Genomic DNA, 26509 nt, shown 5'->3' with positions numbered 1-26509 from the left:
GCTGCGAAAACAAACCTGCCCACAAGTCTCCATTAACAATATAACAGTTTCTAACAAGGTCACAGTCAGATACCTGAGCATGACTCTGGAAAGAAGATTAAGCTGGAAACAACATATCGTGGGCAAATCTAAACAACTCAGGGACAAACTCAACAAATTTTACTGGAACCTATGGAATCCAACTATGGGGAACAGCAAGTAATTCCAACATTGAAATACTCAAGCGCTTCCAATCAAAAACCATCGACAGTAAACTTCCCAACGGTTTCTGCCCCATGCCTCGCTACACAACGACTCTACCCTTCGAACAGGTGATTGCCAGATGTCGATACACTCTCACCGAATATTTATAGCGGCTCCTTAGGCTCGCTGTAAATATCTAGCAATCATCTATCTGAAGGATAGAGTCCGAGCGAGGCACGGGGCAGAAACCGTTGGGAAGTTTGTGTGCCTCGCTACACGAGGACCCGACCCTTCCAACAGACGATTGCCAGATATTTACAGCGAGCCTAAGGACCCACTATAAATATTCGGTGAGAGTCTATCGACATCTGGCAACAATCTATTCGAAGGGTAGAGTCTTCGTGTAGCGAGGCACGGGACACAAACCGTTGGGAAGTTCGTGTACCTCCCTACACAACGACATTACCCGTCCAACGGATGATTACCAGATATAGATACACTCTCACCGGTGAGAGTTTATCAATATCTGGCAATCATCTGTTAGAAAGGTATAGTCGTTGTGCAGCGAGGCACCGTACCGAACCCGGTGGGAAGTTTGTGTGTGCCTCGCTGCACAACGACTTTACCCTTCCAACAGATGATTGTCAGATGTAGATACACTCTCACCGAATATTTATAGCGGGTCCTCCGACTCGCTGTAAATATTCGGTGAGAGATTATCGACATCTGGCAATCATCTGTTCGATAGGTATTGTCGTTGTGCAGCGAGGCACGAGACAGAAACCGTTGGGAAGTTTCGAGTATCGAGTGCATATCAACTGCTTGACACGACGGACCAGATCCGAAGACTGAAAAGAAAATACCCATTAGAAAAAAAAAAAAAAAAATCTTGTCAATGTCATCACAAATACATTTGTCAGCTGTCTTTCTCCTATTCATTTAAACTAATTTATTACCAAAAAAAAGCTATGAGAAGACTAAACAGATCATGTAGAGTTTTTTTTTAGAAGTGATAACCACTTCCACACCCTCCCTAAAAACTCTACATCTCTATAAACAATTACCTCTTAACATCTTTTTTATTTTTCAAATCTAACTTTTGTCTTAAATATTCAAATCTTGGTTTTTCTACAAGAACCAACGTCTTATTTTCATAGAGCGATTTCATTTCATCATTTATAGCCTCTTCCCATAACTCTTTCTTTTCGGATCTCGTCGCGTCGTTAAAATCCACTGGTAATTTTTCCGTTGCGTACGTTACTGGGCTACCATAAAAATCAGTTCGTTTGATCTTACCACTATCACTCAATTGTCTCACATTCTCGCTAATTCTAAAAGGTTCTTTTTCAGGTTCACTCTCTGCACTTTCATACGTACTCTAACATCTTTCATACATACTCTATCACTCTGTGCACACACATCTTCGCGCTCAACAATTTTCGGTAAACATAAATTAACGAATTTTTCAGTTTCTGGTTCGGGCTTAAATATTACGTTATGGCTCAATATTACAATACTTACCTCGTCCGTCATCTGGATAGCCTACTGGTTTTCCTTTGTTAGCCCTTTTGTCCAATTTCCTTCTGTCTTCCGCAGGTATGTGTGCAAATTACGCATGCCCAGTGAACCTCATCACTGGGTTATGTGGGAGTCGGTCGGATGTCGTTGCCATACCCACTAAAAACCCCTCCTCCTTCTTCCTCCGCTTGGGGGGCAGACAACCCCGGCAAAACCTGTCGGCAGTCATCCGGGTTGTCCTTTCGTGCCCCGTAATATATACTTCTTCGGGCAGTTACTGCCCATGTCGTCCTCTCAGCCAGCTCAGAATGGGCTGGTCTCCTTCTGCGGTTTTTCGTTGTTTCATGTCCTTGCCCTCATTGCTCCGCGTAGATGTTGTTTCACTCGTTCTCCTCCTTGCTTCTTCCCAGGCCCTCGCTGTCACCCTCCTGTGACACATGACGGTCTTGCAGAATTGCCTGAATTTATTGCAGCTCTCGTCCTTGGCGGTCACCGTGGCGATCAGATTGCCCACGTCTATCTTCCCGCCCAGAGCGTTCTCCAGCTCGATCCTTCTGTCCGTCCACTTCAGGCAAGCAAAGAGGGCGTGCTCTGCATCGTCGTTCGGGTCTCCACAGTCGAGACAGTTGCTGACGCTGTCCCTTTATTTTTTTTTTTTTTCTTTTTTTTTTCTTTTTTTTTTTCTTTTTTTTTCTTTTTGCGTGGGGTGGGGAAAATGCTATTACGCATGCCCAGTGACCCGCATCACTGGGTTATGTGGGAGTCGGTCGGATGTCGTTGCCATACCCACTAAAAACCCCTCCTCCTTCTTCCTCCGCTTGGGGGGCAGACAACCCCGGCAAAACCTGTCGGCAGTCATCCGGGTTGTCCTTTCGTGCCCCGTAGTATCTACTTCTTCGGGCAGTTACTGCCCATGTCGTCCTCTCAGCCAGCTCAGAATGGGCTGGTCTCCTTCTGCGGTTTTTCGTTGTTTCATGTCCTTGCCCTCATTGCTCCGCGTAGATGTTGTTTCGCTCGTTCTCCTCCTTGCTTCTTCCCAGGCCCTCGCTGTCACCCTCCTGTGACACATGACGGTCTTGCAGAATTGCCTGAATTTATTGCAGCTCTCGTCCTTGGCGGTCACCGTGGCGATCAGATTGCCCACGTCTATCTTCCCGCCCAGAGCGTTCTCCAGCTCGATCCCTCTGTCCGTCCACTTCGGGCAAGCGAAGAGGGCGTGCTCTGCATCGTCGTTCGGGTCTCCACAGTCGAGACAGTTGCTGACGCTGTCCCTTTATTTTTTTTTTTTCTTTTTTTTTTCTTTTTTTTTTCTTTTTTTTTCTTTTTGCGTGGGGTGGGGAAAATGCTATTACGCATGCCCAGTGACCCGCATCACTCGGTTATGTGGGAGTCGGTCGGATGTCGTTGCCATACCCACTAAAAACCCCTCCTCCTTCTTCCTCCGCTTGGGGGGCAGACAACCCCGGCAAAACCTGTCGGCAGTCATCCGGGTTGTCCTTTCGTGCCCCGTAGTATCTACTTCTTCGGGCAGTTACTGCCCATGTCGTCCTCTCAGCCAGCTCAGAATGGGCTGGTCTCCTTCTGCGGTTTTTCGTTGTTTCATGTCCTTGCCCTCATTGCTCCGCGTAGATGCTGTTTCGCTCGTTCTCCTCCTTGCTTCTTCCCAGGCCCTCGCTGTCACCCTCCTGTGACACATGACGGTCTTGCAGAATTGCCTGAATTTATTCCAGCTCTCGTCCTTGGCGGTCACCGTGGCGATCAGATTGCCCACGTCTATCTTCCCGCCCAGAGCGTTCTCCAGCTCGATCCCTCTGTCCGTCCACTTCGGGCAAGCGAAGAGGGCGTGCTCTGCATCGTCGTTCGGGTCTCCACAGTCGAGACAGTTGCTGTCGCTGTCCCTGCCAATCCTTTTCCTATAGACACCGAAGCTCCCATGCCCGGTTAGCAGCTGCATGGTGTGGTGATCGATGTCCATCTTCTTTTTTGTAAATAGCAGCGCACTCGGTATTAGCTTCTTTGTGATATTTTCTTTTTTGTAGTTGTTCCACTCCTTCTGCCAGTCCTCTTGGGCCTTCTTGCGAATCGCCTCCAGTTCCTCCATCAGCTTGCAGCCGTCATCCGTGCCAATCCTGGACCCATGGATCTTGTTCCTCTCGTAGGTCTCTCCGAGCATCTTTATCTTTATGTAAATCGGGAGATTCCCGGTCAACACGCAAATTGCCGCGTGGGAGACGGTACGGTATGCCGTCGTTGTTATGCACAGGGCCGTTCGTTGTGCTCGTTTCAGCTTTTTCCTGTTCTGATCGGTATTCGCTGCACTAGCCCACACCGGTGCTCCGTAAGTTACGATGGACTACCACACATTGTAGTAGAGCCTACGAGCCAAGCTGGGCCTGCTTCTACTATTGATCCGTTTTCTCTTTCTGCGACGCCATCTTGTTCAGGGGTGTATGGGACGTTAATCGTATTCGCCATTTGGCGACGCCATCTTGTTCAGGAGTGTATGGGACGTTAATCGTATTCGCCATTTTGCGACGCCATCTTGTTCAAGAGTGTATGGGACGTTAATCGTATTCGCCATTTTGTTCAGGAGTGTAAGGGACGTTATTCGTTATGCTTAACTCCCTGACTTCATAAAAATTCTTTGACCTCTTTATTTTTTATTTCTTTCCCTTCATCACTATGAATTTCTTTGATCTTATCATTAAATTGATTATCGACCTATAGGCAAAAAGTATTTAACTTTTCGATTACTTCCGATTTATGTCGTAAGAAGTAAATCTGTGTGAATTTAGAGAAATCATCTTTGAACGTGAGAAAATACTATTTCTTGCCTAATGACTCGACTTCCATAAGTCCACATACATCCGTATAAATAATTTCGCACGGTTTAGTCGCACGCTTGATTTTCTCGTGAATACTCGATCTATGATGTTTCCCGTACGCGCAACCTCACGGTATGATAACTCGCATATCGACCTTATATGACTACTTCTGCTGTTCCCTTTTTTAATTGTTACCTTTTGTTACCAGAGCCACCGATGTTTCCTGGTCGTTTTTCTTCCATCTGATTTCTTCCGCCACCAGCCCGGTACGAAGTCCGTCTAAGGTCTTCTTTTCTTCTTCCACCGAATCCCACTATGAAAATGGTCAAATTTGTTCGGTAACACCGATTAAATGCGTGTTATCAGCATTTTCTCGCCAAATTCACTCCCAAGGGCTTTCATCTCCTTCGCTATCAGTTCCAACTTTGATAAGTTGTAAGAGACACTTTCCGATACTTCTCATTTAAAATCGAAGAACTGCTTCTGGACCATATTTAGATTCTCATCCGACTTCATGTCATGTATTCAGCTTCTTCAGCTTCAGTCTATTCATGACTGTATTCAGCTTCTTCAGCTTCAGTCTATTCATGACTGTATTCAGCTTCTTCAGCTTCAGTCTATTCATGACTGTGTTCAGCTTCTTCCACATTTCATATGCTGTTGTCCAATATAAAAGAAGATCCAAGGGTTTCCTTCCTACTGAGGTCCCAGTCGCTCACTGATCAGACGTCCAAACTCTTCCACGGCCGGGTACTCTCTGCGCCTGTTACCTGGATGACACAGATCCCACTCCTCTCACATATTGATCGGGTTGCCATCTCCCACCAAAAGTGTGCGCATGACAAAACGCAGCTGGGGTCAGTTTCCCGGGCCACGTAATATATTGATCTGCGCACTTGCTGGTTCCATTTTAGCACTACCACTTTTACTTTTACAGCGTTTTCCTGTTCTTATCGGTATTCGCTGCTCTAGCCCACACCGGTGCTCCGTAAGTTACGATGGACTCCCACCCATTGTAGTAGAGCCTACGAGCCAAGCTGGGCCTGCTTCTACTATTGATCCGTTTTCCCTTTCTGCGACGCCATCTTGTTCAGGGGTGTATGGGATGTTAATCGTATTCGCCATTTGGCGACGCCATCTTGTTCAGGAGTGTATGGGACGTTAATCGTATTCGCCATTTTGCGACGCCATCTTGTTCAGGAGTGTATGGGACGTTAATCGTATTCGCCATTTTGCGACGCCATCTTGTTCAAGAGTGTATGGGACGTTAATCGTATTCGCCATTTTGTTCAGGAGTGTATGGGACGTTATTCGTTATGCTTAACTCCCTGACTTCATAAAAATTCTTTGACCTCTTTATTTTTTATTTCTTTCCCTTAATCACTATGAATTTCTTTGAGCTTATCATTAAATTGATTTTCGACTTCTAGGCAAAAAGTATTTAACTTTCCGATTACTTCTGATTTATGTCGTAAGAAGTAAATCTTTGTGAATTTAGAGAAATCTTTGAACATGAGAAAATACAATTTCTTGCCTAATGACTCGACTTCCATAAGTCCACATACATCCGTATAAATAATTTCGCAAGGTTTAGTCGCACGCTTGATTTTCTCGTGAAAACTCGATCTATGATGTTTCCCGTACGCGCAACCTGACGGTATGATAACTCGCATATCGACCTTATATGACTACTTCTGCTGTTCCCTTTTATAATTGTTACCTTTTGTAACCAGAGCCACCGATGTTTCCTGGTCGTTCTTCTTCCATCTGATTTCCTCCGCCACCAGCCCGGTACGAAGTCCGTCTAAGGTCTTCTTTTCTTCTGCCACCGAATCCCACGCACTATGAAAATGGTCAAATTTGTTCGGTAACACCGATTAAATGCGTGTTAAGCATTTTCTCGCCAATATCACTCCCAAAGGCTTTCATCTCCGTCGCTATCAGTTCCAACTTTGATAAGTTGTAAGAGACACTTTCCGATACTTCTCATTTAAAATCGAAGAACTGCTTCTGGACCATATTTAGATTCTCATCCGACTTCATGTCATGTATTCAGCTTCTTCAGCTTCAGTCTATTCATGACTGTATTCAGCTTCTTCAGCTTCAGTCTATTCATGACTGTATTCAGCTTCTTCAGCTTCAGTCTATTCATGACTGTGTTCAGCTTCTTCCACATTTCATATGCTGTTGTCCAATATAAAAGAAGATCCAAGGGTTTCCTTCCTACTGAGGTCCCAGTCGCTCACTGATCAGACGTCCAAACTCTTCCACGGCCGGGTACTCTCTGCGCCTGTTACCTGGATGACACAGATCCCACTCCTCTCACATATTGATCGGGTTGCCATCTCCCACCAAAAGTGTGCGCATGACAAAACGCAGCTGGGGTCAGTTTCCCGGGCCACGTAATATATTGATCTGCGCACTTGCTGGTTCCATTTTAGCACTACCACTTTTACTTTTACAGCGTTTTCCTGTTCTTATCGGTATTCGCTGCTCTAGCCCACACCGGTGCTCCGTAAGTTACGATGGACTCCCACCCATTGTAGTAGAGCCTACGAGCCAAGCTGGGCCTGCTTCTACTATTGATCCGTTTTCCCTTTCTGCGACGCCATCTTGTTCAGGGGTGTATGGGATGTTAATCGTATTCGCCATTTGGCGACGCCATCTTGTTCAGGAGTGTATGGGACGTTAATCGTATTCGCCATTTTGCGACGCCATCTTGTTCAGGAGTGTATGGGACGTTAATCGTATTCGCCATTTTGCGACGCCATCTTGTTCAAGAGTGTATGGGACGTTAATCGTATTCGCCATTTTGTTCAGGAGTGTATGGGACGTTATTCGTTATGCTTAACTCCCTGACTTCATAAAAATTCTTTGACCTCTTTATTTTTTATTTCTTTCCCTTAATCACTATGAATTTCTTTGAGCTTATCATTAAATTGATTTTCGACTTCTAGGCAAAAAGTATTTAACTTTTCGATTACTTCTGATTTATGTCGTAAGAAGTAAATCTTTGTGAATTTAGAGAAATCTTTGAACATGAGAAAATACAATTTCTTGCCTAATGACTCGACTTCCATAAGTCCACATACATCCGTATAAATAATTTCGCAAGGTTTAGTCGCACGCTTGATTTTCTCGTGAAAACTCGATCTATGATGTTTCCCGTACGCGCAACCTGACGGTATGATAACTCGCATATCGACCTTATATGACTACTTCTGCTGTTCCCTTTTATAATTGTTACCTTTTGTAACCAGAGCCACCGATGTTTCCTGGTCGTTCTTCTTCCATCTGATTTCCTCCGCCACCAGCCCGGTACGAAGTCCGTCTAAGGTCTTCTTTTCTTCTGCCACCGAATCCCACGCACTATGAAAATGGTCAAATTTGTTCGGTAACACCGATTAAATGCGTGTTAAGCATTTTCTCGCCAATATCACTCCCAAAGGCTTTCATCTCCGTCGCTATCAGTTCCAACTTTGATAAGTTGTAAGAGACACTTTCCGATTCTTCTCATTTAAAATCGAAGAACTGCTTCTGGACCGTATTTAGATTCTCATCCGACTTCATGTCATGTATTCAGCTTCATCAGCTTCAGTCTATTCATGGCTGTATTCAGCTTCTTCAGCTTCAGTCTATTCATGACTGTATTCAGCTTCTTCAGCTTCAGTCTATTCATGACTGTATTCAGCTTCTTCAGCTTCAGTCTATTCATGACTGTATTCAGCTTCTTCAGCTTCAGTCTATTCATGACTGTGTTCAGCTTCTTCCACATTTCATATGCTGTTGTCCAATATAAAAGAAGATCCAAGGGTTTCCTTCCTACTGAGGTCCAAGTCGCTCACTGATCAGACGTCCAAACTCTTCCACGGCCGGGTACTCTCTGCGCCTGTTACCTGGATGACACAGATCCCACTCCTCTCACATATTGATCGGGTTGCCATCTCCCACCAAAAGTGTGCGCATGACAAAACGCAGCTGGGGTCAGTTTCCCGGGCCACGTAATATATTGATCTGCGCACTTGCTGGTTCCATTTTAGCACTACCACTTTTACTTTTACAGCGTTTTCCTGTTCTTATCGGTATTCGCTGCTCTAGCCCACACCGGTGCTCCGTAAGTTACGATGGACTCCCACCCATTGTAGTAGAGCCTACGAGCCAAGCTGGGCCTGCTTCTACTATTGATCCGTTTTCCCTTTCTGCGACGCCATCTTGTTCAGGGGTGTATGGGATGTTAATCGTATTCGCCATTTGGCGACGCCATCTTGTTCAGGAGTGTATGGGACGTTAATCGTATTCGCCATTTTGCGACGCCATCTTGTTCAGGAGTGTATGGGACGTTAATCGTATTCGCCATTTTGCGACGCCGTCTTGTTCAGGAGTGTATGGGACGATAATCGTATTCGCCATTTTGTTCAGGAGTGTATGGGACGTTATTCGTTATGCTTCATTCCCTGACTTCTTAAAAATTCTTTAACCTCTTTATTTTTGAATTCTGTCCCTCCATCACTGTGAATTTCTTTGAGCTTATCATTAAATTGATTTTCGACTTCTAGGCAAAAAGTATTTAACTTTTCGATTACTTCTGATTTATGTCGTAAGAAGTAAATCTTTGTGAATTTAGAGAAATCATCTTTGAACGTGAGAAAATACAATTTCTTGCCTAATGACTCGACTTCCATAAGTCCACATACATCCGTATAAATAATTTTGCAAGGTTTAGTCGCACGCTTGATTTTCTCGTGAAAACTCGATCTATGATGTTTCCCGTACGCGCAACCTGACGGTATGATAACTCGATATCGACCTTATATAAATTTCCGATAACAGAACCCCTTGCTATTATTTTTGATTTTGTAAAAACATACAATTTTTCCCTTCCTTTAAAATACAGAAATCCAGGCCCTTTCTCGTGACGGATCTAATAAATTTCTAATAAATTTGAAGGACAATAAATTTCTTTTCATACCTGGTAGAAACAAGACACCGTTCATTGTACAGGCTACCCATTTGCCGTCCACAAAAGTCTCTATCTTGACTTTTCCTTCGCCGTACGCATCCATGGTTTGTCACTAGCATCATTGAGGTGCTTCCTAATAGACCAATTCTGCTGTGATCTCTGATTTCTTCCGCCACCAGCCCGGTACAAAGTCCGTCTAAGGTCTTCTTTTCTTCTTCCACCGAATCCCACGCACTATGAAAATGGTCAAATTTGTTCGGTAACACCGATTAAATGCGTGTTATCAGCATTTTCTCGCCAATTTCACTCCCAAGGGCTTTCATCTCCGTCGCCATCAGTTCCAACTTTGATAAGTTGTAAGAGACACTTTCCGATTCTTCTCATTTAAAATCGAAGAACTGCTTCTGGACCGTATTTAGATTCTCATCCGACTTCATGTCATGTATTCAGCTTCATCAGCTTCAGTCTATTCATGACTGTATTCAGCTTCTTCAGCTTCAGTCTATTCATGACTGTATTCAGCTACTTCAGCTTCAGTCTATTCATGACTGTATTCAGCTTCTTCAGCTTCAGTCTATTCATGACTGTATTCAGCTTCTTCAGCTTCAGTCTATTCATGACTGTATTCAGCTTCTTCCACATTTCATATGCTGTTGTCCAATATAAAAGAAGATCCAAGGGTTTCCTTCCTACTGAGGTCCCAGTCGCTCACTGATCAGACGTCCAAACTCTTCCACGGCCGGGTTCTCTCTGCGCCTGTTACCTGGATGACAGATCCCACTCTTCTCACATATTGATCGGGTTGCCATCTCCCACCAAAAGTGTGCGCATGACAAAACGCAGCTGGGGTCAGTTTCCCGGGCCACGTAATATATTGATCTGCGCACTTGCTGGTTCCATTTTAGCACTACCACTTTTACTTTTACAGCGTTTTCCTGTTCTTATCGGTATTCGCTGCTCTAGCCCACACCGGTGCTCCGTAAGTTACGATGGACTCCCACCCATTGTAGTAGAGCCTACGAGCCAAGCTGGGCCTGCTTCTACTATTGATCCGTTTTCCCTTTCTGCGACGCCATCTTGTTCAGGGGTGTATGGGATGTTAATCGTATTCGCCATTTGGCGACGCCATCTTGTTCAGGAGTGTATGGGACGTTAATCGTATTCGCCATTTTGCGACGCCATCTTGTTCAGGAGTGTATGGGACGTTAATCGTATTCGCCATTTTGCGACGCCGTCTTGTTCAGGAGTGTATGGGACGATAATCGTATTCGCCATTTTGTTCAGGAGTGTATGGGACGTTATTCGTTATGCTTCATTCCCTGACTTCTTAAAAATTCTTTAACCTCTTTATTTTTGAATTCTGTCCCTCCATCACTATGAATTTCTTTGAGCTTATCATTAAATTGATTTTCGACTTCTAGGCAAAAAGTATTTAACTTTTCGATTACTTCTGATTTATGTCGTAAGAAGTAAATCTTTGTGAATTTAGAGAAATCATCTTTGAACGTGAGAAAATACAATTTCTTGCCTAATGACTCGACTTCCATAAGTCCACATACATCCGTATAAATAATTTTGCAAGGTTTAGTCGCACGCTTGATTTTCTCGTGAAAACTCGATCTATGATGTTTCCCGTACGCGCAACCTGACGGTATGATAACTCGATATCGACCTTATATAAATTTCCGATAACAGAACCCCTTGCTATTATTTTTGATTTTGTAAAAACATACAATTTTTCCCTTCCTTTAAAATACAGAAATCCAGGCCCTTTCTCGTGACGGATCTAATAAATTTCTAATAAATTTGAAGGACAATAAATTTCTTTTCATACCTGGTAGAAACAAGACACCGTTCATTGTACAGGCTACCCATTTGCCGTCCACAAAAGTCTCTATCTTGACTTTTCCTTCGCCGTACGCATCCATGGTTTGTCACTAGCATCATTGAGGTGCTTCCTAATAGACCAATTCTGCTGTGATCTCTGATTTCTTCCGCCACCAGCCCGGTACAAAGTCCGTCTAAGGTCTTCTTTTCTTCTTCCACCGAATCCCACGCACTATGAAAATGGTCAAATTTGTTCGGTAACACCGATTAAATGCGTGTTATCAGCATTTTCTCGCCAATTTCACTCCCAAGGGCTTTCATCTCCGTCGCCATCAGTTCCAACTTTGATAAGTTGTAAGAGACACTTTCCGATTCTTCTCATTTAAAATCGAAGAACTGCTTCTGGACCGTATTTAGATTCTCATCCGACTTCATGTCATGTATTCAGCTTCATCAGCTTCAGTCTATTCATGACTGTATTCAGCATCTTCAGCTTCAGTCTATTCATGACTGTATTCAGCTTCTTCAGCTTCAGTCTATTCATGACTGTATTCGGCTTCTTCAGCTTCAGTCTATTCATGACTGTATTCAGCTTCATCAGCTTCAGTCTATTCATGACTGTATTCAGCTTCTTCCACATTTCATATGCTGTTGTCCAATATAAAAGAAGATCCAAGGGTTTCCTTCCTACTGAGGTCCCAGTCGCTCACTGATCAGACGTCCAAACTCTTCCACGGCCAGGTTCTCTCTGCGCCTGTTACCTGGATGACACAGATCCCACCCTTCTCACATATTGATCGGGTTGCCATCTCCCACCAAAAGTGTGCGCATGACAAAACGCAGCTGGGGTCAGTTTCCCGGGCCACGTAATATATTGATCTGCGCACTTGCTGGTTCCATTTTAGCACTACCAATTTTTTTTTTCTTTTTTGCATGGGGTGGGGAAAATGCTATTACGCATGCCCAGTGACTCGCATCACTGGGTTATGTGGGAGTCGGTCGGATGTCGTTGGCATACCCAATAAAAACCCCTCCTCCTTCTTCCTCCGCTTTGGGGGCAGACAACCCCGGTAAAACCTGTCGGCAGTCATCAGGTTTGTCCTTTCGTGCCCCGTAGTATCTACTTCTTCGGGCAGTTACTGCTCATGTCGTCCTCTCAGCCAGTTCAGAATACTGGGCTGGTCTCCTTCTGCGGTTTATCGTTGTTTCATGTTCTTGCCCTCATTGCTCCGCGTAGTTGTTGTTTCGCTCGTTCTCCTCCTTGCTTCTTCCCAGGCCCTCGCTGTCACCCTCCTGTGACACATGACGGTCTTGCAGAATTGCCTAAATTTATTCCAGCTCTCGTCCTTGGCGGTCACCGTGGCGATCAGATTGCCCACGTCTATCTTCCCGCCCAAAGCGTTCTCCAGCTCGATCCTTCTGTCCGTCCACTTCGGGCACGCAAAGAGGGCGTGCTCTGCATCGTCGTTCGGGTCTCCACAGTCGAGACAGTTGCTGTCGCTGTCCCTGCCAATCCTTTTCCTATAGACACCGAAGCTCCCATGCCCGGTTAGCAGCTGCATGGTGTGGTGATCGATGTCCATCTTCTTTTTGGTAAATAGCAGCGCACTCGGTATTAGCTTCTTTGTGATATTTTCTTTTTTGTAGTTGTTCCACTCCTTCTGCCAGTCCCCTTGGGCCTTCTTGCGAATCGCCTCCAGTTCCTCCTTCAGCTTGCAGCCGTCATCCGTGCCAATCCCCATGAATCTTGTTCCTCTCGTAGGTCTCTCCGAGCATCTTTATCTTTATGTAAATCGGGAGATTCCCGGTCAACAGGCAAAGTGCCGCGTGGGAGACGGTACGGTATGCCGTCGTTGTTATGCACAGGGCCGTTCGTTGTGCTCGTTTCAGCTTTTTCCTGTTCTTATCGGTATTCGCTGCTCTAGCCCACACCGGTGCTCCGTAAGTTACGGACACCCACACATTGTAGTAGAGCCTACGAGCCAAGCTGGGCCTGCTTCTACTATTGATCCGTTTTCTCTTTCTGCGACGCCATCCTGTTCAGGGGTGTATGGGACCTTAATCGTATTCGCCATTTGGCGACGCCATCTTGTTCAGGAGTGTATGAGACGTTAATCGTATTCGCCATTTTGCGACGCCATCTTGTTCAGGAGTGTATGGGACGTTAATCGTATTCGCCATTTTGCGATGCCATCTTGTTCAGGAGTGTATGGGACGATAATCGTATTCGCCATTTTGTTCAGGAGTGTATGGGACGTTAATCGTATTCGCCATTTTGCGACGCCACCTTGTTCAGGAGTGTATGGGACGTTATTCGTTATGCTTCATTCCCTGACTTCTTAAAAATTCTTTAACCTCTTTATTTTTGAATTCTGTCCCTCCATCACTATGAATTTCTTTTATCTTATCATTAAATTAAGTTTCGACTTCTAGACAAAAAGTTTTTAACTTTTCGATTACTTCTGATATATGTCGTAAGAAGTAAATCTTTGTAAATTTAGAGAAATCATCTTTGAACGTAAGAAAATACAATTTCTTGCCTAATGACTCGACTTCCATAAGTCCACATAAATAATTTTGCAAGGTTTAGTCGCACGCTTGATTTTCTCGTGAAAACTCGATCTATGATGTTTCCCGTACGCGCAACCTGACGGTATGATAACTCGATATCGACCTTATATAAATTTCCGATAACAGAACCCCTTGCTATTATTTTTGATTTTGTAAAAACATACAATTTTTCCCTTCCTTTAAAATACAGAAATCCACGCCCTTTCTCGTGACGGATCTAATAAATTTCTAATAAATTTGAAGGACAATAAATTTCTTTTCATACCTGGTAGAAGCAAGACACCGTTCATTGTACAGGCTACCCATTTGCCGTCCACAAAAGTCTCTATCTTGATTTTTCCTTCGCCGTACGCATCCATGGTTTGTCACTTGCATCATTGAGGTGCTTCCTAATAGACCAATTCTGCTGTGATCTCTGATTTCTTCCGCCACCAGCCCGGTACGAAGTCCGTCTAAGGTCTTCTTTTCTTCTTCCACCGAATCCCACGCACTATGAAAATGGTCAAATTTGTTCGGTAACACCGATTAAATGCGTGTTATCAGCATTTTCTCGCCAATTTCACTCCCAAGGGCTTTCATCTCCGTCGCTATCAGTTCCAACTTTGATAAGTTGTAAGAGACACTTTCCGATTCTTCTCATTTAAAATCGAAGAACTGCTTCTGGACCATATTTAGATTCTCATCCGACTTCATGTCATGTATTCAGCTTCATCAGCTTCAGTCTATTCATGACTGTATTCAGCTTCTTCAGCTTCAGTCTATTCATGACTGTATTCAGCTACTTCAGCTTCAGTCTATTCATGACTGTATTCAGCTTCTTCAGCTTCAGTCTATTCATGACTGTATTCAGCTTCTTCAGCTTCAGTCTATTCATGACTGTATTCAGCTTCTTCCACATTTCATATGCTGTTGTCCAATATAAAAGAAGATCCAAGGGTTTCCTTCCTACTGAGGTCCCAGTCGCTCACTGATCAGACGTCCAAACTCTTCCACGGCCGGGTTCTCTCTGCGCCTGTTACCTGGATGACAGATCCCACTCTTCTCACATATTGATCGGGTTGCCATCTCCCACCAAAAGTGTGCGCATGACAAAACGCAGCTGGGGTCAGTTTCCCGGGCCACGTAATATATTGATCTGCGCACTTGCTGGTTCCATTTTAGCACTACCACTTTTTTTTTTTCTTTTTTGCATGGGGTGGGGAAAATGCTATTACGCATGCCCAGTGACTCGCATCACTGGGTTATGTGGGAGTCGGTCGGGTGTCGTTGCCATACCCACTAAAAACCCCTCCTCCTTCTTCCTCCGCTTTGGGGGCAGACAACCCCGGTAAAACCTGTCGGCAGTCATCAGGGTTGTCCTTTCGTGCCCCGTAGTATCTACTTCTTCGGGCAGTTACTGCTCATGTCGTCCTCTCAGCCAGTTCAGAATACTGGGCTGGTCTCCTTCTGCGGTTTTTCGTTGTTTCATGTTCTTGCCCTCATTGCTCCGCGTAGTTGTTGTTTCGCTCGTTCTCCTCCTTGCTTCTTCCCAGGCCCTCGCTGTCACCCTCCTGTGACACATGACGGTCTTGCAGAATTGCCTGAATTTATTCCAGCTCTCGTCCTTGGCGGTCACCGTGGCGATCAGATTGCCCACGTCTATCTTCCCGCCCAGAGCGTTCTCCAGCTCGATCCTTCTGTCCGTCCACTTCGGGCACGCGAAGAGGGCGTGCTCTGCATCGTCGTTCGGGTCTCCACAGTCGAGACAGTTGCTGTCGCTGTCCCTGCCAATCCTTTTCCTATAGACACCGAAGCTCCCATGCCCGGTTAGCAGCTGCATGGTGTGGTGATCGATGTCCATCTTCTTTTTGGTAAATAGCAGCGCACTCGGTATTAGCTTCTTTGTGATATTTTCTTTTTTGTAGTTGTTCCACTCCTTCTGCCAGTCCTCTTGGGCCTTCTTGCGAATCGCCTCTAGTTCCTCCTTCAGCTTGCAGCCGTCATCCGTGCCAATCCTGGACCCATGGATCTTGTTCCTCTCGTAGGTCTCTCCGAGCATCTTTATCTTTATGTAAATCGGGAGATTCCCGGTCAACACGCAAAGTGCCGCGTGGGAGACGGTACGGTATGCCGTCGTTGTTATGCACAGGGCCGTTCGTTGTGCTCGTTTCAGCTTTTTCCTGTTCTTATCGGTATTCGCTGCTCTAGCCCACACCGGTGCTCCGTAAGTTACGATGGACTCCCACACATTGTAGTAGAGCCTACGAGCCAAGCTGGGCCTGCTTCTACTATTGATCCGTTTTCTCTTTCTGCGACGCCATCTTGTTCAGGGGCGTATGGGACGTTAATCGTATTCGCCATTTTGCGACGCCATCTTGTTCAGGAGTGTATGGGACGTTAATCGTATTCGCCATTTTGCGACGCCATCTTGTTCAGGAGTGTATGGGACGTTAATCGTATTCGCCATTTTGCGACGCCATCTTGTTCAAGAGTGTATGGGACGTTAATCGTATTCGCCATTTTGTTCAGGAGTGTATGGGACGTTAATCGTATTCGCCATTTTGCGACGCCATCTTGTTCAGGAGTGTATGGGACGTTATTCGTTATGCTTCATTCCCTGACTTCTTAAAAATTCTTTAACCTCTTTATTTTTGAATTCTGTCCCTCCATCACTATGAATTTCTTTTATCTTATCATTAAATTAAGTTTCGACTTCTAGGCAAAAAGTTTTTAACTTTTCGATTACTTCTGATTTATGTCGTAAGAAGTAAATCTTTGTAAATTTAGAGAAATCATCTTTGAACGTAAGAAAATACAATTTCTTGCCTAATGACTCGACTTCCATAAGTCCACATAAATAATTTTGCAAGGTTTAGTCGCACGCTTGATTTTCTCGTGAAAACTCGATCTATGATGTTTCCCGTACGCGCAACCTGACGGTATGATAACTCGATATCGACCTTATATAAATTTCCGATAACAGAACCCCTTGCTATTATTTTTGATTTTGTAAAAACATACAATTTTTCCCTTCCTTTAAAATACAGAAATCCACGCCCTTTCTCGTGACGGATCTAATAAATTTCTAATAAATTTGAAGGACAATAAATTTCTTTTCATACCTGGTAGAAGCAAGACACCGTTCATTGTACAGGCTACCCATTTGCCGTCCACAAAAGTCTCTATCTTGATTTTTCCTTCGCCGTACGCATCCATGGTTTGTCACTTGCATCATTGAGGTGCTTCCTAATAGACCAATTCTGCTGTGATCTCTGATTTCTTCCGCCACCAGCCCGGTACGAAGTCCGTCTAAGGTCTTCTTTTCTTCTTCCACCGAATCCCACGCATTATGAAAATGGAGAAATTTGTTCGGTAACACCGATTAAATGCGTGTTATCAGCATTTTCTCGCCAATTTCACTCCCAAGGGCTTTCATCTCCGTCGCTATCAGTTCCAACTTTGATAAGTTGTAAGAGACACTTTCCGATTCTTCTCATTTAAAATCGAAGAACTGCTTCTGGACCATATTTAGATTCTCATCCGACTTCATGTCATGTATTCAGCTTCATCAGCTTCAGTCTATTCATGACTGTATTCAGCTTCTTCAGCTTCAGTCTATTCATGACTGTATTCAGCTACTTCAGCTTCAGTCTATTCATGACTGTATTCAGCTTCTTCAGCTTCAGTCTATTCATGACTGTATTCAGCTTCTTCAGCTTCAGTCTATTCATGACTGTATTCAGCTTCTTCCACATTTCATATGCTGTTGTCCAATATAAAAGAAGATCCAAGGGTTTCCTTCCTACTGAGGTCCCAGTCGCTCACTGATCAGACGTCCAAACTCTTCCACGGCCGGGTTCTCTCTGCGCCTGTTACCTGGATGACAGATCCCACTCTTCTCACATATTGATCGGGTTGCCATCTCCCACCAAAAGTGTGCGCATGACAAAACGCAGCTGGGGTCAGTTTCCCGGGCCACGTAATATATTGATCTGCGCACTTGCTGGTTCCATTTTAGCACTACCACTTTTTTTTTTCTTTTTTGCATGGGGTGGGGAAAATGCTATTACGCATGCCCAGTGACTCGCATCACTGGGTTATGTGGGAGTCGGTCGGGTGTCGTTGCCATACCCACTAAAAACCCCTCCTCCTTCTTCCTCCGCTTTGGGGGCAGACAACCCCGGTAAAACCTGTCGGCAGTCATCAGGGTTGTCCTTTCGTGCCCCGTAGTATCTACTTCTTCGGGCAGTTACTGCTCATGTCGTCCTCTCAGCCAGTTCAGAATACTGGGCTGGTCTCCTTCTGCGGTTTTTCGTTGTTTCATGTTCTTGCCCTCATTGCTCCGCGTAGTTGTTGTTTCGCTCGTTCTCCTCCTTGCTTCTTCCCAGGCCCTCGCTGTCACCCTCCTGTGACACATGACGGTCTTGCAGAATTGCCTGAATTTATTCCAGCTCTCGTCCTTGGCGGTCACCGTGGCGATCAGATTGCCCACGTCTATCTTCCCGCCCAGAGCGTTCTCCAGCTCGATCCTTCTGTCCGTCCACTTCGGGCACGCGAAGAGGGCGTGCTCTGCATCGTCGTTCGGGTCTCCACAGTCGAGACAGTTGCTGTCGCTGTCCCTGCCAATCCTTTTCCTATAGACACCGAAGCTCCCATGCCCGGTTAGCAGCTGCATGGTGTGGTGATCGATGTCCATCTTCTTTTTGGTAAATAGCAGCGCACTCGGTATTAGCTTCTTTGTGATATTTTCTTTTTTGTAGTTGTTCCACTCCTTCTGCCAGTCCTCTTGGGCCTTCTTGCGAATCGCCTCCAGTTCCTCCTTCAGCTTGTAGCCGTCATCCGTGCCAATCCTGGACCCATGGATCTTGTTCCTCTCGTAGGTCTCTCCGAGCATCTTTATCTTTATGTAAATCGGGAGATTCCCGGTCAACACGCAAAGTGCCGCGTGGGAGACGGTACGGTATGCCGTCGTTGTTATGCACAGGGCCGTTCGTTGTGCTCGTTTCAGCTTTTTCCTGTTCTTATCGGTATTCGCTGCTCTAGCCCACACCGGTGCTCCGTAAGTTACGATGGACTCCCACACATTGTAGTAGAGCCTACGAGCCAAGCTGGGCCTGCTTCTACTATTGATCCGTTTTCTCTTTCTGCGACGCCATCTTGTTCAGGGGTGTATGGGACGTTAATCGTATTCGCCATTTTGCGACGCCATCTTGTTCAGGAGTGTATGGGACGTTAATCGTATTCGCCATTTTGCGACGCCATCTAGTTCAGGAGTGTATGGGACGTTAATCGTATTCGCCATTATGCGATGCCATCTTGTTCAGGAGTGTATGGGACGATAATCGTATTCGCCATTTTGTTCAGGAGTGTATGGGACGTTAATCGTATTCGCCATTTTGCGACGCCATCTTGTTCAGGAGTGTATGGGACGTTATTCGTTATGCTTCATTCCCTGACTTCTTAAAAATTCTTTAACCTCTTTATTTTTGAATTCTGTCCCTCCATCACTATGAATTTCTTTTATCTTATCATTAAATTAAGTTTCGACTTCTAGGCAAAAAGTTTTTAACTTTTCGATTACTTCTGATTTATGTCGTAAGAAGTAAATCTTTGTAAATTTAGAGAAATCATCTTTGAACGTAAGAAAATACAATTTCTTGCCTAATGACTCGACTTCCATAAGTCCACATAAATAATTTTGCAAGGTTTAGTCGCACGCTTGATTTTCTCGTGAAAACTCGATCTATGATGTTTCCCGTACGCGCAACCTGACGGTATGATAACTCGATATCGACCTTATATAAATTTCCGATAACAGAACCCCTTGCTATTATTTTTGATTTTGTAAAAACATACAATTTTTCCCTTCCTTTAAAATACAGAAATCCACGCCCTTTCTCGTGACGGATCTAATAAATTTCTAATAAATTTGAAGGACAATAAATTTCTTTTCATACCTGGTAGAAGCAAGACACCGTTCATTGTACAGGCTACCCATTTGCCGTCCACAAAAGTCTCTATCTTGATTTTTCCTTCGCCGTACGCATCCATGGTTTGTCACTTGCATCATTGAGGTGCTTCCTAATAGACCAATTCTGCTGTGATCTCTGATTTCTTCCGCCACCAGCCCGGTACGAAGTCCGTCTAAGGTCTTCTTTTCTTCTTCCACCGAATCCCACGCACTATGAAAATGGTCAAATTTGTTCGGTAACACCGATTAAATGCGTGTTATCAGCATTTTCTCGCCAATTTCACTCCCAAGGGCTTTCATCTCCGTCGCTATCAGTTCCAACTTTGATAAGTTGTAAGAGACACTTTCCGATTCTTCTCATTTAAAATCGAAGAACTGCTTCTGGACCATATTTAGATTCTCATCCGACTTCATGTCATGTATTCAGCTTCATCAGCTTCAGTCTATTCATGACTGTATTCAGCTTCTTCAGCTTCAGTCTATTCATGACTGTATTCAGCTACTTCAGCTTCAGTCTATTCATGACTGTATTCAGCTTCTTCAGCTTCAGTCTATTCATGACTGTATTCAGCTTCTTCAGCTTCAGTCTATTCATGACTGTATTCAGCTTCTTCCACATTTCATATGCTGTTGTCCAATATAAAAGAAGATCCAAGGGTTTCCTTCCTACTGAGGTCCCAGTCGCTCACTGATCAGACGTCCAAACTCTTCCACGGCCGGGTTCTCTCTGCGCCTGTTACCTGGATGACAGATCCCACTCTTCTCACATATTGATCGGGTTGCCATCTCCCACCAAAAGTGTGCGCATGACAAAACGCAGCTGGGGTCAGTTTCCCGGGCCACGTAATATATTGATCTGCGCACTTGCTGGTTCCATTTTAGCACTACCACTTTTTTTTTTTCTTTTTTGCATGGGGTGGGGAAAATGCTATTACGCATGCCCAGTGACTCGCATCACTGGGTTATGTGGGAGTCGGTCGGGTGTCGTTGCCATACCCACTAAAAACCCCTCCTCCTTCTTCCTCCGCTTTGGGGGCAGACAACCCCGATAAAACCTGTCGGCAGTCATCAGGGTTGTCCTTTCGTGCCCCGTAGTATCTACTTCTTCGGGCAGTTACTGCTCATGTCGTCCTCTCAGCCAGTTCAGAATACTGGGCTGGTCTCCTTCTGCGGTTTTTCGTTGTTTCATGTTCTTGCCCTCATTGCTCCGCGTAGTTGTTGTTTCGCTCGTTCTCCTCCTTGCTTCTTCCCAGGCCCTCGCTGTCACCCTCCTGTGACACATGACGGTCTTGCAGAATTGCCTGAATTTATTCCAGCTCTCGTCCTTGGCGGTCACCGTGGCGATCAGATTGCCCACGTCTATCTTCCCGCCCAGAGCGTTCTCCAGCTCGATCCTTCTGTCCGTCCACTTCGGGCACGCGAAGAGGGCGTGCTCTGCATCGTCGTTCGGGTCTCCACAGTCGAGACAGTTGCTGTCGCTGTCCCTGCCAATCCTTTTCCTATAGACACCGAAGCTCCCATGCCCGGTTAGCAGCTGCATGGTGTGGTGATCGATGTCCATCTTCTTTTTGGTAAATAGCAGCGCACTCGGTATTAGCTTCTTTGTGATATTTTCTTTTTTGTAGTTGTTCCACTCCTTCTGCCAGTCCTCTTGGGCCTTCTTGCGAATCGCCTCCAGTTCCTCCTTCAGCTTGCAGCCGTCATCCGTGCCAATCCTGGACCCATGGATCTTGTTCCTCTCGTAGGTCTCTCCGAGCATCTTTATCTTTATGTAAATCGGGAGATTCCCGGTCAACACGCAAAGTGCCGCATGGGAGACGGTACGGTATGCCGTCGTTGTTATGCACAGGGCCGTTCGTTGTGCTCGTTTCAGCTTTTTCCTGTTCTTATCGGTATTCGCTGCTCTAGCCCACACCGGTGCTCCGTAAGTTACGATGGACTCCCACACATTGTAGTAGAGCCTACGAGCCAAGCTGGGCCTGCTTCTACTATTGATCCGTTTTCTCTTTCTGCGACGCCATCTTGTTCAGGGGTGTATGGGACGTTAATCGTATTCGCCATTTTGCGACGCCATCTTGTTCAGGAGTGTATGGGACGTTAATCGTATTCGCCATTTTGCGACGCCATCTAGTTCAGGAGTGTATGGGACGTTAATCGTATTCGCCATTATGCGATGCCATCTTGTTCAGGAGTGTATGGGACGATAATCGTATTCGCCATTTTGTTCAGGAGTGTATGGGACGTTAATCGTATTCGCCATTTTGCGACGCCATCTTGTTCAGGAGTGTATGGGACGTTATTCGTTATGCTTCATTCCCTGACTTCTTAAAAATTCTTTAACCTCTTTATTTTTGAATTCTGTCCCTCCATCACTATGAATTTCTTTTATCTTATCATTAAATTAAGTTTCGACTTCTAGGCAAAAAGTTTTTAACTTTTCGATTACTTCTGATTTATGTCGTAAGAAGTAAATCTTTGTAAATTTAGAGAAATCATCTTTGAACGTAAGAAAATACAATTTCTTGCCTAATGACTCGACTTCCATAAGTCCACATAAATAATTTTGCAAGGTTTAGTCGCACGCTTGATTTTCTCGTGAAAACTCGATCTATGATGTTTCCCGTACGCGCAACCTGACGGTATGATAACTCGATATCGACCTTATATAAATTTCCGATAACAGAACCCCTTGCTATTATTTTTGATTTTGTAAAAACATACAATTTTTCCCTTCCTTTAAAATACAGAAATCCACGCCCTTTCTCGTGACGGATCTAATAAATTTCTAATAAATTTGAAGGACAATAAATTTCTTTTCATACCTGGTAGAAGCAAGACACCGTTCATTGTACAGGCTACCCATTTGCCGTCCACAAAAGTCTCTATCTTGATTTTTCCTTCGCCGTACGCATCCATGGTTTGTCACTTGCATCATTGAGGTGCTTCCTAATAGACCAATTCTGCTGTGATCTCTGATTTCTTCCGCCACCAGCCCGGTACGAAGTCCGTCTAAGGTCTTCTTTTCTTCTTCCACCGAATCCCACGCACTATGAAAATGGTCAAATTTGTTCGGTAACACCGATTAAATGCGTGTTATCAGCATTTTCTCGCCAATTTCACTCCCAAGGGCTTTCATCTCCGTCGCTATCAGTTCCAACTTTGATAAGTTGTAAGAGACACTTTCCGATTCTTCTCATTTAAAATCGAAGAACTGCTTCTGGACCATATTTAGATTCTCATCCGACTTCATGTCATGTATTCAGCTTCATCAGCTTCAGTCTATTCATGACTGTATTCAGCTTCTTCAGCTTCAGTCTATTCATGACTGTATTCAGCTACTTCAGCTTCAGTCTATTCATGACTGTATTCAGCTTCTTCAGCTTCAGTCTATTCATGACTGTATTCAGCTTCTTCAGCTTCAGTCTATTCATGACTGTATTCAGCTTCTTCCACATTTCATATGCTGTTGTCCAATATAAAAGAAGATCCAAGGGTTTCCTTCCTACTGAGGTCCCAGTCGCTCACTGATCAGACGTCCAAACTCTTCCACGGCCGGGTTCTCTCTGCGCCTGTTACCTGGATGACAGATCCCACTCTTCTCACATATTGATCGGGTTGCCATCTCCCACCAAAAGTGTGCGCATGACAAAACGCAGCTGGGGTCAGTTTCCCGGGCCACGTAATATATTGATCTGCGCACTTGCTGGTTCCATTTTAGCACTACCACTTTTTTTTTTTCTTTTTTGCATGGGGTGGGGAAAATGCTATTACGCATGCCCAGTGACTCGCATCACTGGGTTATGTGGGAGTCGGTCGGGTGTCGTTGCCATACCCACTAAAAACCCCTCCTCCTTCTTCCTCCGCTTTGGGGGCAGACAACCCCGGTAAAACCTGTCGGCAGTCATCAGGGTTGTCCTTTCGTGCCCCGTAGTATCTACTTCTTCGGGCAGTTACTGCTCATGTCGTCCTCTCAGCCAGTTCAGAATACTGGGCTGGTCTCCTTCTGCGGTTTTTCGTTGTTTCATGTTCTTGCCCTCATTGCTCCGCGTAGTTGTTGTTTCGCTCGTTCTCCTCCTTGCTTCTTCCCAGGCCCTCGCTGTCACCCTCCTGTGACACATGACGGTCTTGCAGAATTGCCTGAATTTATTCCAGCTCTCGTCCTTGGCGGTCACCGTGGCGATCAGATTGCCCACGTCTATCTTCCCGCCCAGAGCGTTCTCCAGCTCGATCCTTCTGTCCGTCCACTTCGGGCACGCGAAGAGGGCGTGCTCTGCATCGTCGTTCGGGTCTCCACAGTCGAGACAGTTGCTGTCGCTGTCCCTGCCAATCCTTTTCCTATAGACACCGAAGCTCCCATGCCCGGTTAGCAGCTGCATGGTGTGGTGATCGATGTCCATCTTCTTTTTGGTAAATAGCAGCGCACTCGGTATTAGCTTCTTTGTGATATTTTCTTTTTTGTAGTTGTTCCACTCCTTCTGCCAGTCCTCTTGGGCCTTCTTGCGAATCGCCTCTAGTTCCTCCTTCAGCTTGCAGCCGTCATCCGTGCCAATCCTGGACCCATGGATCTTGTTCCTCTCGTAGGTCTCTCCGAGCATCTTTATCTTTATGTAAATCGGGAGATTCCCGGTCAACACGCAAAGTGCCGCGTGGGAGACGGTACGGTATGCCGTCGTTGTTATGCACAGGGCCGTTCGTTGTGCTCGTTTCAGCTTTTTCCTGTTCTTATCGGTATTCGCTGCTCTAGCCCACACCGGTGCTCCGTAAGTTACGATGGACTCCCACACATTGTAGTAGAGCCTACGAGCCAAGCTGGGCCTGCTTCTACTATTGATCCGTTTTCTCTTTCTGCGACGCCATCTTGTTCAGGGGCGTATGGGACGTTAATCGTATTCGCCATTTTGCGACGCCATCTTGTTCAGGAGTGTATGGGACGTTAATCGTATTCGCCATTTTGCGACGCCATCTTGTTCAGGAGTGTATGGGACGTTAATCGTATTCGCCATTTTGCGACGCCATCTTGTTCAAGAGTGTATGGGACGTTAATCGTATTCGCCATTTTGTTCAGGAGTGTATGGGACGTTAATCGTATTCGCCATTTTGCGACGCCATCTTGTTCAGGAGTGTATGGGACGTTATTCGTTATGCTTCATTCCCTGACTTCTTAAAAATTCTTTAACCTCTTTATTTTTGAATTCTGTCCCTCCATCACTATGAATTTCTTTTATCTTATCATTAAATTAAGTTTCGACTTCTAGGCAAAAAGTTTTTAACTTTTCGATTACTTCTGATTTATGTCGTAAGAAGTAAATCTTTGTAAATTTAGAGAAATCATCTTTGAACGTAAGAAAATACAATTTCTTGCCTAATGACTCGACTTCCATAAGTCCACATAAATAATTTTGCAAGGTTTAGTCGCACGCTTGATTTTCTCGTGAAAACTCGATCTATGATGTTTCCCGTACGCGCAACCTGACGGTATGATAACTCGATATCGACCTTATATAAATTTCCGATAACAGAACCCCTTGCTATTATTTTTGATTTTGTAAAAACATACAATTTTTCCCTTCCTTTAAAATACAGAAATCCACGCCCTTTCTCGTGACGGATCTAATAAATTTCTAATAAATTTGAAGGACAATAAATTTCTTTTCATACCTGGTAGAAGCAAGACACCGTTCATTGTACAGGCTACCCATTTGCCGTCCACAAAAGTCTCTATCTTGATTTTTCCTTCGCCGTACGCATCCATGGTTTGTCACTTGCATCATTGAGGTGCTTCCTAATAGACCAATTCTGCTGTGATCTCTGATTTCTTCCGCCACCAGCCCGGTACGAAGTCCGTCTAAGGTCTTCTTTTCTTCTTCCACCGAATCCCACGCATTATGAAAATGGAGAAATTTGTTCGGTAACACCGATTAAATGCGTGTTATCAGCATTTTCTCGCCAATTTCACTCCCAAGGGCTTTCATCTCCGTCGCTATCAGTTCCAACTTTGATAAGTTGTAAGAGACACTTTCCGATTCTTCTCATTTAAAATCGAAGAACTGCTTCTGGACCATATTTAGATTCTCATCCGACTTCATGTCATGTATTCAGCTTCATCAGCTTCAGTCTATTCATGACTGTATTCAGCTTCTTCAGCTTCAGTCTATTCATGACTGTATTCAGCTACTTCAGCTTCAGTCTATTCATGACTGTATTCAGCTTCTTCAGCTTCAGTCTATTCATGACTGTATTCAGCTTCTTCAGCTTCAGTCTATTCATGACTGTATTCAGCTTCTTCCACATTTCATATGCTGTTGTCCAATATAAAAGAAGATCCAAGGGTTTCCTTCCTACTGAGGTCCCAGTCGCTCACTGATCAGACGTCCAAACTCTTCCACGGCCGGGTTCTCTCTGCGCCTGTTACCTGGATGACAGATCCCACTCTTCTCACATATTGATCGGGTTGCCATCTCCCACCAAAAGTGTGCGCATGACAAAACGCAGCTGGGGTCAGTTTCCCGGGCCACGTAATATATTGATCTGCGCACTTGCTGGTTCCATTTTAGCACTACCACTTTTTTTTTTCTTTTTTGCATGGGGTGGGGAAAATGCTATTACGCATGCCCAGTGACTCGCATCACTGGGTTATGTGGGAGTCGGTCGGGTGTCGTTGCCATACCCACTAAA

General features: G+C 44.9%; 5 long non-coding RNA genes across 6 annotated transcripts in view; 2 read left to right on the top strand and 3 right to left on the bottom strand.

Moving 5' to 3' along the window:
• Positions 1–64: 64 nt before the first annotated feature.
• LOC126915921 (uncharacterized) lies at positions 65–868 on the top strand. Its single transcript, XR_007710380.1, has 2 exons — positions 65–311; positions 821–868. It is a non-coding gene; the product is annotated as an uncharacterized LOC126915921 (long non-coding RNA).
• LOC126915920 (uncharacterized) lies at positions 256–672 on the bottom strand. Its single transcript, XR_007710379.1, has 2 exons — positions 629–672; positions 256–451 (listed from the first exon to the last, which is right to left on the bottom strand). It is a non-coding gene; the product is annotated as an uncharacterized LOC126915920 (long non-coding RNA).
• Positions 869–5143: 4275 nt separating the features above from the next.
• LOC126915645 (uncharacterized) lies at positions 5144–12137 on the top strand. 2 transcript variants are annotated; one of them, XR_007710276.1, is made up of 2 exons: positions 5144–5276; positions 12055–12137. It is a non-coding gene; the product is annotated as an uncharacterized LOC126915645 (long non-coding RNA). The 2 variants fall into 2 exon arrangements; XR_007710275.1 differs by lacking the exon at positions 5144–5276 and adding an exon at positions 6671–6803.
• A 1168-nt stretch (positions 12138–13305) lies between these two features.
• Positions 13306–26509, bottom strand: part of LOC126915642 (uncharacterized) — a 45910-nt gene continuing 32706 nt past the window's right edge. Inside the window, exon 3 of the long non-coding RNA XR_007710274.1 lies at positions 13306–13370. This is a non-coding gene — a long non-coding RNA (uncharacterized LOC126915642). The remainder of the gene's footprint in view (positions 13371–26509) is intronic.
• Positions 13441–13878, bottom strand: LOC126915647 (uncharacterized). Its single transcript, XR_007710280.1, has 2 exons — positions 13601–13878; positions 13441–13507 (listed from the first exon to the last, which is right to left on the bottom strand). It is a non-coding gene; the product is annotated as an uncharacterized LOC126915647 (long non-coding RNA).

Source organism: Bombus affinis, chromosome 4 (assembly GCF_024516045.1).
Source record: "Bombus affinis isolate iyBomAffi1 chromosome 4, iyBomAffi1.2, whole genome shotgun sequence".
NCBI classification, from domain to species: Eukaryota; Metazoa; Arthropoda; class Insecta; order Hymenoptera; family Apidae; genus Bombus; species Bombus affinis.
This window is presented reverse-complemented; position numbering and strand designations above follow the sequence as displayed.